Source organism: Octopus sinensis, linkage group LG7 (assembly GCF_006345805.1).
Source record: "Octopus sinensis linkage group LG7, ASM634580v1, whole genome shotgun sequence".
Classification (NCBI taxonomy): Eukaryota; Metazoa; Mollusca; class Cephalopoda; order Octopoda; family Octopodidae; genus Octopus; species Octopus sinensis.
The window spans coordinates 27,598,045-27,611,305 of NC_043003.1; the positions used below are offsets into that span (position 1 = coordinate 27,598,045).

The 13,261-nt window shown below is 35.8% G+C and overlaps 1 protein-coding gene across 5 annotated transcripts in view; it reads right to left on the minus strand.

Annotated features, from left to right (window-relative positions):
• Positions 1–13,261, minus strand: part of LOC115213779 (TBC1 domain family member 1) — a 196,655-nt gene that overhangs the window by 22,336 nt on the left and 161,058 nt on the right. The gene's annotated exons all lie outside the window — the stretch shown is intronic.

A 13,261-nucleotide genomic window follows, 5' to 3' on the forward strand; every position in this document is an offset into this window, starting at 1 on the left:
AAATTTCTAAGAAATTAAACCCATTAGATTTCAACTGGACTATTTATTATTGCTGCCGGCAGCTGGTGCACCAATCATCGTAAAGTCGATCGGTTGTAAGTCGGATATGTCGTAAGTCGACGACACCCTGTATTTTCTACTACAGGCCCAAGGCTTGAAGCTTGAGGCAGGGAGAGGTTGGTTGATTACATTAACCCCACTGCTCAACAAAATACACCTGTGTGCTAACGGTTCTGGCAGCTTGCCGCCTTAGTTAATAATAATAGTGATAATAATAATGATTTATTTTATTTGCCAGCAGGGCAAAGGATGAGGGAGACAATACAAACATAAAGTGTGCAGGGGTTACATACAATGTAAATAATAATAATAGTAATAATAATAATAATCCTTTCTACTATAGGCACAAGGCCTGAAATTTGGTGGGAGGGGACTAATTAATAACATTGACCTTAGTGTTTTGCTGGTACTTAATTTATCGATCCCAAAAGAATGAAAGGCAAAGTTGACCTCAGTGGAATTTGAACTCAGAAAGTAAAGATGGACGAAATGCTGCTGAGCATTTTGTCCAGCATGCTAATGATTCTGCCAACTCACTGTCTTAATAATAATAATAATAATTATTATTTCTGCTATAGGAACAAGGCCTGAAGTTTTAGGAGGTGGTTAAGTTGGTTAACTACTCAATTGGTACTTATTTTATTGACCCCCAAAAGGATGAAAGGCAAAGTTGATCTTGGTGGAATTTGAAATCAGAACATGAAGACAGCTGAAATGATACTAAGCATTTAGTTCAGTGTGCTAATGATATCAGCCAGCTTATCACCTTAATAACAATACAGGTCCTCATCGACTTATGACAACAATTGGTTCTGACTGAGTGGTCGTAAGTCGGCCTATTGTCCTACATAGCTTTGTTTTATATTTTTACATTCTTAAGGTACATTCTCAAGTAAAAGTCACACATAGCATTCTGTATTATACTGGTGTTAATCAAAAATTTCAGAGTCTCAAGCAGTCGTCTTATAAACAAATATGAGGTTGCCTTGATGAGTCCGTGACAGGATAGTCATCCAACACTTGGGATAAACACAGCGGTGATCGTTAACCAAATGTAGGGGAAGTGTTTGTTAGTTGACATTATCTGTAGGTGGGTAAATTTCTAAGAAATTAAACCCATTAGATTTCAACTGGACTATTTATTATTGCTGCCGGCAGCTGGTGCACCAATCATCGTAAAGTCGATCGGTTGTAAGTCGGATATGTCGTAAGTCGACGACACCCTGTATTTTCTACTACAGGCCCAGGCTTGAAGCTTGAGGCAGGGAGAGGTTGGTTGATTACATTAACCCCACTGCTCAACAAAATACACCTGTGTGCTAACGGTTCTGGCAGCTTGCCGCCTTAGTTAATAATAATAGTGATAATAATAATGATTTATTTTATTTGCCAGCAGGGCAAAGGATGAGGGAGACAATACAAACATAAAGTGTGCAGGGGTTACATACAATGTAAATAATAATAATAGTAATAATAATAATAATCCTTTCTACTATAGGCACAAGGCCTGAAATTTGGTGGGAGGGGACTAATTAATAACATTGACCTTAGTGTTTTGCTGGTACTTAATTTATCGATCCCAAAAGAATGAAAGGCAAAGTTGACCTCAGTGGAATTTGAACTCAGAAAGTAAAGATGGACGAAATGCTGCTGAGCATTTTGTCCAGCATGCTAATGATTCTGCCAACTCACTGTCTTAATAATAATAATAATAATTATTATTTCTGCTATAGGAACAAGGCCTGAAGTTTTAGGAGGTGGTTAAGTTGGTTAACTACTCAATTGGTACTTATTTTATTGACCCCCAAAAGGATGAAAAGCAAAGTCGACCTCGGTGGAATTTGAACTCAGAACCTAAAGACAAAATGCAGGTAAGCATTTTGCTCGGCGTGCTAATGATTTTATGAAGCTTGCCGCCTTAATAATAATATAACAACAATAATCTTCAAATAGTTGTGACCAAGATGCGTTTCTTCATGCCATGCCAGATATCTCTGACCCACCCCAATGAGCTTTGATAGGCCCTAAATTTCATGTGGTACCTTTGCCAGTATCATCAGTGTAGTTGAGTGGTCTTTATCTTCTACAAGGGTGCAGAAGACCCCAAAATATAACATCAATATGTGCATGTATGTATTTTTTTAATTATTGAAACTGAAACAGGGAATTTCTGTTGTGAGTTGAGTTTCATGCCACCGTGAACTTCAAGAAGCAAGAATGCCTGAAGATTGTAGTGGCATGAAACTCAAGTTGTGAGACAAACTCTCGTTGCCATTTTCAATAAAAAACAAACGTTCTTTACAACATGGATCAAGCACTCCTCTCTCATTTGTCTAACATAAACAATGTACGCACACAAGTGTATCCATACATGCGTGTGTATGTGTTCAGGCATAGAATCTAATTAATTGAGGTTTGTTAGCAAGATATAAGAAATATCATGTGATTCACAACAGATTAAACATCTCATCTCCTCTCACCTAACAAACTAGTATATCGCAATCTTGTATTTATTAACAACCTGACTTAGGCTGATACAGATCATCTCTAATCTCCCTAAATTCCAGTGATTATATTTTATAATTATCTCTCTCTGTGGTTTCTCTCATATCTACATGCACACATGTAAAGTAAATGTGTGTGTGTATGTATATATATGTGTGTGTGTGTGTGGAGGCACAATGGCCCAGTGGTTAGGACAGAAGACTCGTGGTCATAGGATTGCGGTTTCGATTCCAGACCGGGCATTGTGAGTGTTTATTGAGCGAAAACACCTAAAGCTCCACAAGGATTTGGCAGGGGATGGTGGCGATCCCTGCTGTACTCTTTTGCCACAACTTTCTCTCTTTCTTCTGTTGGCCTGCTCGCTTAGCCAGTGGGGTGGTATCATTTGAAGGCTAAAAAAACAATGTGAAGCGCATTGTGACCAGCGATGTGTAGCAACATCTGATAGCCTGGTCAGTCACGGTAGTCATGGTGATATATATATATATATATATAATATATATATATATATATATATATATGTTGATGCATTGTGGCTGAATGGTTTGGAAGTTTGCTTTGCAGTCACGAGGTTCTAGGTTCAATCCCATTGTATGGCATCTTGGGTAAATGTTATTTTCGATAGCTTTGGGTCAGCCCTTACCTTATGTGCAAAATTGGGTAGATGGAAAACTATATAAAAGCCTGTAAGATGTATTATGCCTGTAATTCAAAGGTTCAGCTTTGTCAGACATTGTGTCATACCATTAAGAGTACACATGCCTGTGGAATACTCAGCCACATACAAGCTTATTAAATGAATAGGTAGTTCAGTAACTGAATAAATAAGCAAATATTCAGTGCCACAAAGAAAAAAGAAAGCGAAAGTATCCTGTACACTCTGTAAAGTGGTTGGTGTTAGGAAGGGTATCCAATTGTAAAAAAAAAAACCTGTCAAAGCAGGCACTGGAGCTCAATGCAGTCCTCTTGCTTGTTACATCCTTGTAAAGCTGTCTGACCCATGTCAACATGGAAGTCAGATGTTAAATGATGATTATGGTGATGTCGATGAGGACAATGGTGATGATGGTGGTGGTGGTGATGATGATGGTGATGGTGGTGGTGATAATGATGGTGGTGATGATGGTGGTGGTGATGGTGGTGGTGATGATGGTGGTGATGATGATGGTGGTGGTGATGATGATGATGGCGATGATGATGGTGGTGGTGGTGGTGATGATGGTGATGGTGGTAGTGATACTCGTTTCTGTTTATTTACTGTTTTCCCATGGCTTGAACAGGAATTGATTTTTTAAGGAAAAATTTTATGGCTAGATGCTCTTCCTGTCACCAACCTTCAACAATATTTTTCTTTTGTTTTTCAAACAAGTTTACATATTTCACAGGTCTTCAAAATCTCAGAGTAACTGACCTTAATGTTAACAACATTACCACTTGGCTCAAATGTTGATAAAAGAAACATCAGCATTCAGGCAAAATTATACACACATCATGTGTTTAATACAATTATTATTTTTTTTGTCTTCCAAATTTGCTCACAATGCATTGGTTAGCTTGGGAGAATAGTAAAAGACACTTGCACAATAGGACTGAACCTAAAACCACATGGCTGGGAAGGGAACTTCTTAAGCACACAGCCATACCAGTATGTACAACACACACACACACACACTCACAAATACTGGCTCATTAGATGGTAAAAGTAAATGATTTTTCTGTTGAGAGAACATAAGAAAATAAGTCAAATATTACAAGATTAGACAAAAAACGAACCTGGCCAGAAAAGACAAAGTTTACCATTTTTTTTATCATTACCTTCAATTACTGTCTAATGGCCAATTAGGGAAAAGAAGGGAGGAAGAGAGAGAGAGACAGAGAGAGAGATGGACAGGTAGATATGGATATGGGGCAGCAGATATATATATATATATATATATATATATATATATGAGTGTGTGTGTGTTTGAAAAAATGAATAGAAATGGCTTTTCTGATAATTTTTCCACCAGAAAAGTCATTTCTATTGATTTTATCAGAAAAGCCATTTCTATTAATTTCTTTCAAATATATAATACTGCTCCAAGGACTTTCTATTTCTTATTTTACTATATATATATACATACAGACAGACAGAAAGGTATATGGGTATTGTGCTATAAACAGACATATGAATAAAACAGTTATACAGTTAAACATATAAATATACTAGAAATAACAATCTAGATGTAAGAATATTAAAATAAATATCTGTATGAGGCTGCAGACATTGTGATCTCAAAGTTTCATATACTACATACACAATCATCAGCAAAGGAAGAGAGAGAGAGAAAAAGGTCATATAATGATACATATCTATTTCAGTGTAAGTATAATGTTAATTGATTTTCATTAAAGAAACAAAATGTAATAGAACAGACAGGCTAAAAATACGTGTACTATATAAAGATACTTACATTTTTCGGAAAATATATGCAAATGAATTAACATTATAGAGTACTCTAATACATTTAGAAGGAGCTAAATATTAAATCTTGCATTATATGTATTCATTTTCATTCATTCATCATCCTCATTTAATGTCTACTTTTCCATGCTAGTATGGGTCGGACAGAATTTGTTGAGGCAGATTTCTTCCTACAGCTGGATGCCCTTCCTGTCACCAACTCTTAGCAGTTTCCAAACAAGGGAATATTTCCCCATAGCTAGACATATTTTTCTCAGAAGACTGGAAATGAACAACTTCGCTTGTATGACAGGGATGCTTGTTTACAACCATCACATGATGTCTAGTCAAAGGTACACAAAGATACAAACACACAAGTTTCTTTCAGTTTCTGTCTACTAAATCCAACCAGTGTGTGTGTGTATGTGTGTGTCTGCACGCATGTGCATGTTTGTACATAGAAACACACATACAGTGCAATAATACTATTCCTTATTCCAACATAAATGTTAATGATATGCCAGTGCATGATATCTTGAGACAGGGATAATTAAAGTCTCAAATGAATGTATATTTCAGTATGTGTTCATATTAATTGTTTGTTGTCAGTAGACATTGATGCACACATCAAGAAACAACACAGCTCCCATGACTTTCGGAAACATTTTTTCACGCTCAGAGTTGCTGAAGCATGGAATAAACTGCCTGCGTCAGTTGTTGACTGCCATGACACTGCATCCTTTAAGGCCCTCATGCTTTCCGAAATCCGCCGAAACTACACCTGATTATATATACACTTTAGATGAGTTGTAGTGCACCTGAGCACTGTACACAATTATTATTATTATTATTATTATTATTATTATATATATACATACAGAAACATACATATATACAAACACACACACACATACATATATATATATATTTATAAACATGCACACATACATATAGTCAGACAAAGAAAGAGAACATTGAACAGACCTGGTTTTAACAAATATTTAATGTTAGTGAAAACAATTTGCGGAGACTGGCTATAGTGTAAGTTGGTTTACAACATATTATATATATAAAGCAAATTAATTATTAGGTGCATAATTAACAATGTTTGTTTAGTTCACCATGAATTACCTTTTGTTAATGACTGATGGCATTTAAAAGTTTGATTGAGGTTAATGATTAGCTTTGATTGTCAGTTGACCCAAACAGGATTTGACATTATATATTAATGAACTTGATGAAATTGTTATGGTGAAGCAGCTTAGTTAGCGATGAATGCCTTCACATCAACAATAGTAACCCCTAATAACCACACCACCTGAATACAAGCTTTCACCATTAACTAACTGTATTGCTTCTCTGGACATCAACACACTAAAACTTCTAAGTCTGGCAGCTGACTTGGTAGAAGCTTACAAGATTATCTACCATCTTTCCAACTACAAATTTGGACACCTTTCTGAATTCAATACCTCTACCACATGCAGACATGCTTATAAAATAAAAAAACCAGCACAACAATAGGTGCAGGAGTGGCTGTGTGGTAAGTAGCTTGCTAACCAACCACATGGTTCCGGGTTCAGTCCCATTGCGTGGCATCTTAGGCAAGTGTCTTCTGCTATAGCCCCAGACTGACCAATGCCTTGTGAGTGGATTTGGTAGATGGAAACTGAAAGAAGCCTGTCGTATATATGTATATATATATATGTGTGTGTGTGTGTGTCTGTGTTTGTCCCCCTAGCATTGCTTGACAACCGAAGCTGGTATGCTTACGTCCCCGTCACTTAGTGGTTCAGCAAAAGAGACCGATAGAATAAGTACTGGGCTTACAAAGAATAAGTCCCGGGGTTGATTTGCTCGACTAAAAGTGGTGCTCCAGCATGGCCGCAGTCAAATGACTGAAACAAGTAAAAGAGTAAAGAGAGAGAGAGTAACACCCATGACTTTTAGAAACATCTTCCCAGGTTCAGAATTGTCAAGGCATGGAAGAAAGTACCAGTTGTTAGTTATCAGAGTGGTCGGGTTCATTTTTAGTATTCCCATTTGTGAGAACAGTGAAGTTTATTTCAGATATTCTCATCTTAAAAATCATCTCTGGCTAATCATTGAGAGGACATTGGTGTTGCTTTGGTGGAGGTTTATGCTCTCTGAGTGCTCTTGTTATTATTATTATTATTATTATTATTATTATTACTGAAGGCAGTGAGCTGGCAGACTCATTACCATGCTAGACGAAATGCTTGGCAGTATTTCACCTGTTACTATGTTCTGAGTTCAAATTCTGCCAAGGTCAGCTCTGCCTTTCATCCTTTCAGGGTCAATAAATTAAGCACCAGTGAAACACTGGAGTCGATGTAAATGTCAGGACTTATTATTATTATTTAAGACGTCACACAGTATCCTATATCGTGATGTTGTTGATTGAAGATATTGTGTCTACCGGAGCAGGCAGACAGTGCTTTATGCAATATGCATGCAGTCCCAAGTAATGCCAACTTTTGCAAGACATCTAGATGGTAGGGTATTTCTAAAGTTTCCAAATGTCAGGACTTGTACCTTTAGTAGAAAGGATTATTCTCATCATCATCATTATTATTATTATTATTATTATTATCATTATTATTATTATTATTGAAGGTGGTGAGCTAGCAGAATCATTACTGCACCTGACAAAATGATTTGCAGCATTTCGCCCGTCTTCACATTCTGAGTTCAAATTCTACCGAGATTGACTTTGCCTTTCATTCTTTCAGGATCAATAAATTAAGTACCACTTGAACACTGGGATCAATGTAATCGACTAGTCCCCTCTCCCCAAATTTCAGGCGTTGTGCCTTTAGAAGAAAGGATTATTATTATTATTATTATTATTATATTTTAACTCTCAGAGCTTTCAATCTTACTCTGGTTAATTCTGTGAGAGCAGACAGTATCCTGTTGTCAAAGGCCTCACAGGGTCTCTTTCACAAATTATATAAGTCTTGGTAGTTAGGTGTTAAGTTTCATGAGATACTCAACACCCAAGTACCAATCTCAAAATCCTAGCTGTCCCCAATAGAGCAGTTTTGGGTAATACTCTGCCCTCATACCAAAACCAATTTTTCTCACATATTTCTTGAACTTGATTGTTAGTGCTCCTAGTGCCCCTACAACTACAGTTATGACATTTACTCTCTTCATTGCCTTGCAATTTTTTCCTTTTTTCTGGAGACGGTGTCTTGATAAAAATATTGGTAATTGTGAGAGTAATGGATAAAAGAATTAATACAAACAATGGTATAAATGAGGATGGAACTATAGGTGATGGGCTTTCACCCGCCAGATGCCTTACAGGTGACCCGCACAGGCCCAGTTATCATTATATGGCTGCCAGAACAAAATGGCCCAACAATGATGAATTATCATTATTCATTTCTTTCTTCTCATCCTTAACGTAAATACCTACACAAATTGTTGTCTGTTCTTTGTGATGTCTCCTCGCCTATACCCCTATGGTTAATAAAATTATTACTATTATTATTATTGTTGTTGTGACTACTACTACTACTACTACTACTACTACTACTACTACTACCACCACCACAACCACCACCACTACTATTACCCTTTCATGTCTGTTGAAATAATCTTCGTTTCAATTAATTTTGAAAATAATGGAGAATTTAATGAAATAACTAATTACCAAACTGATGTTTGGGATATAAATTAATATGAAATTTTGATGTAAGGTTTTAATTTAAATCACTTTATAAACAAGAAGTTTGTATCAAAGGATGAACGGTGGAGTGAGGTGTATTAAAAGTGTTACATGACAATAATAATTAGAAACAACAATAGTAGCCAACTGTCCCTCGGATTATAGCCAAACATTCACCAGCATAGCTAGAGGGGGAGGCAGAAGGGACAGTCATGCCCCAGGTGGTGCTTTTATGGTGGCAGAACCAGTTTTGGCTCTGCTGTAGGCAATATGTATTTTTTGTGGGAGCCTGGGGGGGTAGCAAACTAAACCCATCCCCCCAGCAGCCCACATTCTAGCTTTGTTAGTGCAATCATTTTAAATAACAGAAGCATATATTGAATTATGTCGTTCCTAATATTAAAAAATGACCGGATGGTCATTGCTGGAATGTCTTTGATCAATGGTCTATTTGATCAAGGCTTACTTATGGCAAAAAAAAATTTGCAGTAACAACAAACATAGTAGTTATGACCACCACAACTGTAAACAACAAAAACAAACAAGAGCAAGGAACAATATGAAACTGAGCCAAAGAGGGAGCCTATAGTTAGTCAATTTGCTAGAAATAGCAAATTTCTGTCAAAGTAGTATCTTTGCTTGCTTAAAAAAGAGAAGGAGATATAGCATATCAAGGATAATGTAGTCCTGTGTATATTAACCCTTAAAAGACGATTAGATAATCCTAGACTGAATCTTTTTGATCACAGATCTGCTTAATCAGGATTAACCTCAAGCTAAATAGCATCAAAAGCTACAGGCAACCACCACAACCACCTCCATGAGCAATTACAAAAAATAACAATTATTAGAAAACATTATTATTATCATTGTCTTATTATTATTAACAACAACAATAATAATAATAATAATAATAATAATATCTACCCCTTCTTCCATCTTAAATAATCAATTTTACTGATATTTTTCTTAATTTTGATAATTTATTTTCACTTCTGTTTTAATAACAATTATTGATTAGAGCACAATAATTGTCTGTGTATGTGAGTGTACAACACATTCCAGAGTAACTGATGCATACACATAGACATATGTATACATAAACAGAGGCAAATGCACACAGGCATGAATAGACATATACACACACACATATATACAGTATACATAAACACACACAAATGCATAAGCATACATATAAATACATAGAGGTGTGCATATAACATACACAAACACAGAGAAGTATATAATGATATAAACATACGAATTAAGGCACACAAGCACATATAAATACATGCATATTTAATTAAATTATAGTAATAATTGTTTCCAACTTTTATCAAAGACACAAAGGGTCACACAGTTTGGGGAAGGGCAGAGAAAATGAGTAATTGATTATAACGATCTCAATATATAACCAGTACCTTATTTTATCAACCCTGGAAGGAAAAATGTTAAATTGAAATCTGGTGGAATTCAAATTTGGTTATCTAAAGGAAAGCAATTTAATACCACAGATAATTCTGACTGTGGGTCTAATACAGTGCTGGCCAACCTGAGGTCTGCAGACTTTTATCTTGCAGCCTGCTTGATACTTTCTTGAAATGGGTTTATTTAAACAAACATTTTAAAAATTGTATCAAAAATTAAAGATTGTGATGCAAAGTAAGAAAGAAAGATACTACTGTTTTTGCAACCATAATATTTCATGTTGAAGGGCAAAGTTAACCTCGGCAGAATTTGAACCCAGAACGTAAAGATGTAAGAAATGCCACTAAGCATTTCATCCAGCATACTAACAATTCTGCTAGCTCGCCACCTTAATAATAATAGCAATAGTTTCAAATTTTGGCACAAGACCAACAATTTTAGGGGAGGGGTAAGTCAACCCCCAGTACCTAACTGATTCTTCTTTTATTGACCCAGAAAGGATGAAAAAGAAAATTGATTTAAGTGGAATTTGAACAATTACAATGATAAGCACATGCACACTGATAGACATTGCAATCCCTTCTGACCAAAAATACTGTTCTAAAAAATCTTGAAATTGAAAGATGGGGGTATGAAGTTGAAAACAATACCAATGTTAACTGGAACATGAGATAAGACTTTTAAAAAATCAAACAAATGGAAGCCATATTAAAATTCACACTACACACTGTCCAAAAAATAGCTATACCAGGAACAGCCCATATCCTGTGCAAGACATATCACTTCAACTGAATAGGCTGAAAAGAACAATCTTCATACAGCACACACCTGATATAATAAATACCTAATAATCTAAAACAATACAACTCATGCAACATTAATACACAATAAAATAACACATTATATACAACAGAACAAGCATTAATATAACATAAAAAGCAACTGTTTAAACCCCATAATAAAATAAACTGTATTGTCTGGTATGCTAACAATTCTGCCAGCTTGCCTCTTTAAATAATAATAAATAATAGACCTTTCTACTATAGGTACAAAGCTTGAAATTTGTGGAGAGGGGACTTTTCCTGCAAGTTTCATCAAATACCATTCACAACTTTTTGAGTTATTTTGCATACAGATGGACAAACCAATGCTGATAAAAACATAACTTCCTACCTTGGCAGAGGTAATAATAATAATAATAATAATCTAATAATAATAGTGGATTCAAATTTTGGGGGAGGTGTTAAGTTGATTACACTGACCCCAGTGTAACGATTCTGCCAACGATTCTGCCAACTCATTACCGTAATAGTAATAGTAGCAAAGTTTAGCATAAAGCCAGCAATTTTAGTGGGAGGGGACCAATCAATTATATCAACCCTTGTACTTGACTTGTATAGGTTAACTTCAGTGGGATTTGAACTCAGAACATGTAGTACTAGAAGAAATTCCACTAAGCATTTTATTCTATGCACTAACAATTGTGCCAGCTCGTTACCTCATAGTTTAAGATTTTGGCATGATGCCAAAAATCTTGAGGGGATGGGTTTCATCACTATCAGTGATCCCGGTACTTCACAGGTACTTTATTTTATTTACTCAGAACAGATGAAAAACAAAGTTGAACTCAGATGGATTTGAATTCAGAATGCAAAGAACCACAAGAAATGCCACTAAACATTTTGTCTGACAAGCTAATGATTCCGTCAACACGCCACCTTACACTACTACTATTAATAATGATAGGGTAAAAGGTAAAGAACCTATTTGGTCATGAATGACCATGGGATTGTACCTAGAAAGATACCCTCTGAGGCACAAGTCCAGGCAAGGTTGTTTATGGAAGGCCAGCTGTCACCCATGCATACCAGCCTCCCCTCTCCACACCACTGATGTTATCCAAGAGAAAGTCAAAGGTGAATACAGCTTGGCATCAGTGACACTACAACCCATATGTACAGCTGAGTGAACTGGAGCAACGAGAAATAAAGTGTCTTGCTCAAGAATACAACAGAGCTCACTCTGGGCATTGAACTCACTAACTCATGATTGTGAGCCTGACATTCTAATCACTGAGCCATGCACCTTCACATTAATAATAATAATAGTAATCACAAGACTGATAATAATAATAATAATAATAATAACAATAATAATAATGATGACAGTTTCAAATTTTGGCACAAGGCCAGCAAATTTGGGGGAAGGGCTAGATGATTACAACAGCCCCAGTGCTCAACTGCTACTTATTTTATTGACCCCAAAATGATGAAAAGTAAAGTTGACGCTGGCAGAATTTGAACTCAGAATGTGAAGAAGAACAAAATGCTGTTAAGCTAACAATTCTGTCAGCTTGTCACCATAATAATAATAATAATAATAATAATAATAACCCTTTCTACTAAATGCACAAAGCCTAAAATTTTGGGGACAGGGAGCTAGTCAACCACATTGACCCCAGTGTTTCCACTGGGATTTAATTTATTGACCCTGAAAGGATGACAGGCAAAGTCAACTTCAGAATAATAATAATGATTTGTTTTATTGGTTGCAAGGGTCCAAGACAGGGTGAGGGCAATATCAAAGGGAGAAATATAATGTACAAAATGTAGGGTTTACACTGATGAAAAGGAAACCAACATGAACAACAATTTCTTTGCTTAGCCGCAAGGGCCCAAGATGTTGTGGAGAGAGTATAAATGGAAGCTGCAAAAGGGGAATCAAACAAGAAAGAGGAGGTGGAGGAAGATTTGGCAAGAATTAAAAATAACAGCATCAAATAAAATATCAAAAAATAAAATTGTATATATATGTGTGTGTGTGTTTGTATGTATAGTTATATGTGTATGTATGCATAACTGTATGAGAGAGTGTATGCATAAATGTGCATGTGTGTGTGTGTGTACGCAAGGATGAGGAAATGTTTAGCGAAGCAATTATTATCCTTATTATTTATAGTATATTGTTCTTTAAATATGCTCTCTCATTCACAAAAGTGGTGGTAGTAATGATAATGGTGGGAGTGGTGGTGGAGGTTACAATTACCGAAGTGGGTTGAAGGTCAAAAGGTTACAAAAAGCAGAAGCTAAGTAAAAAAATTAAAAACAAAAACTGCAGAATATTAAATA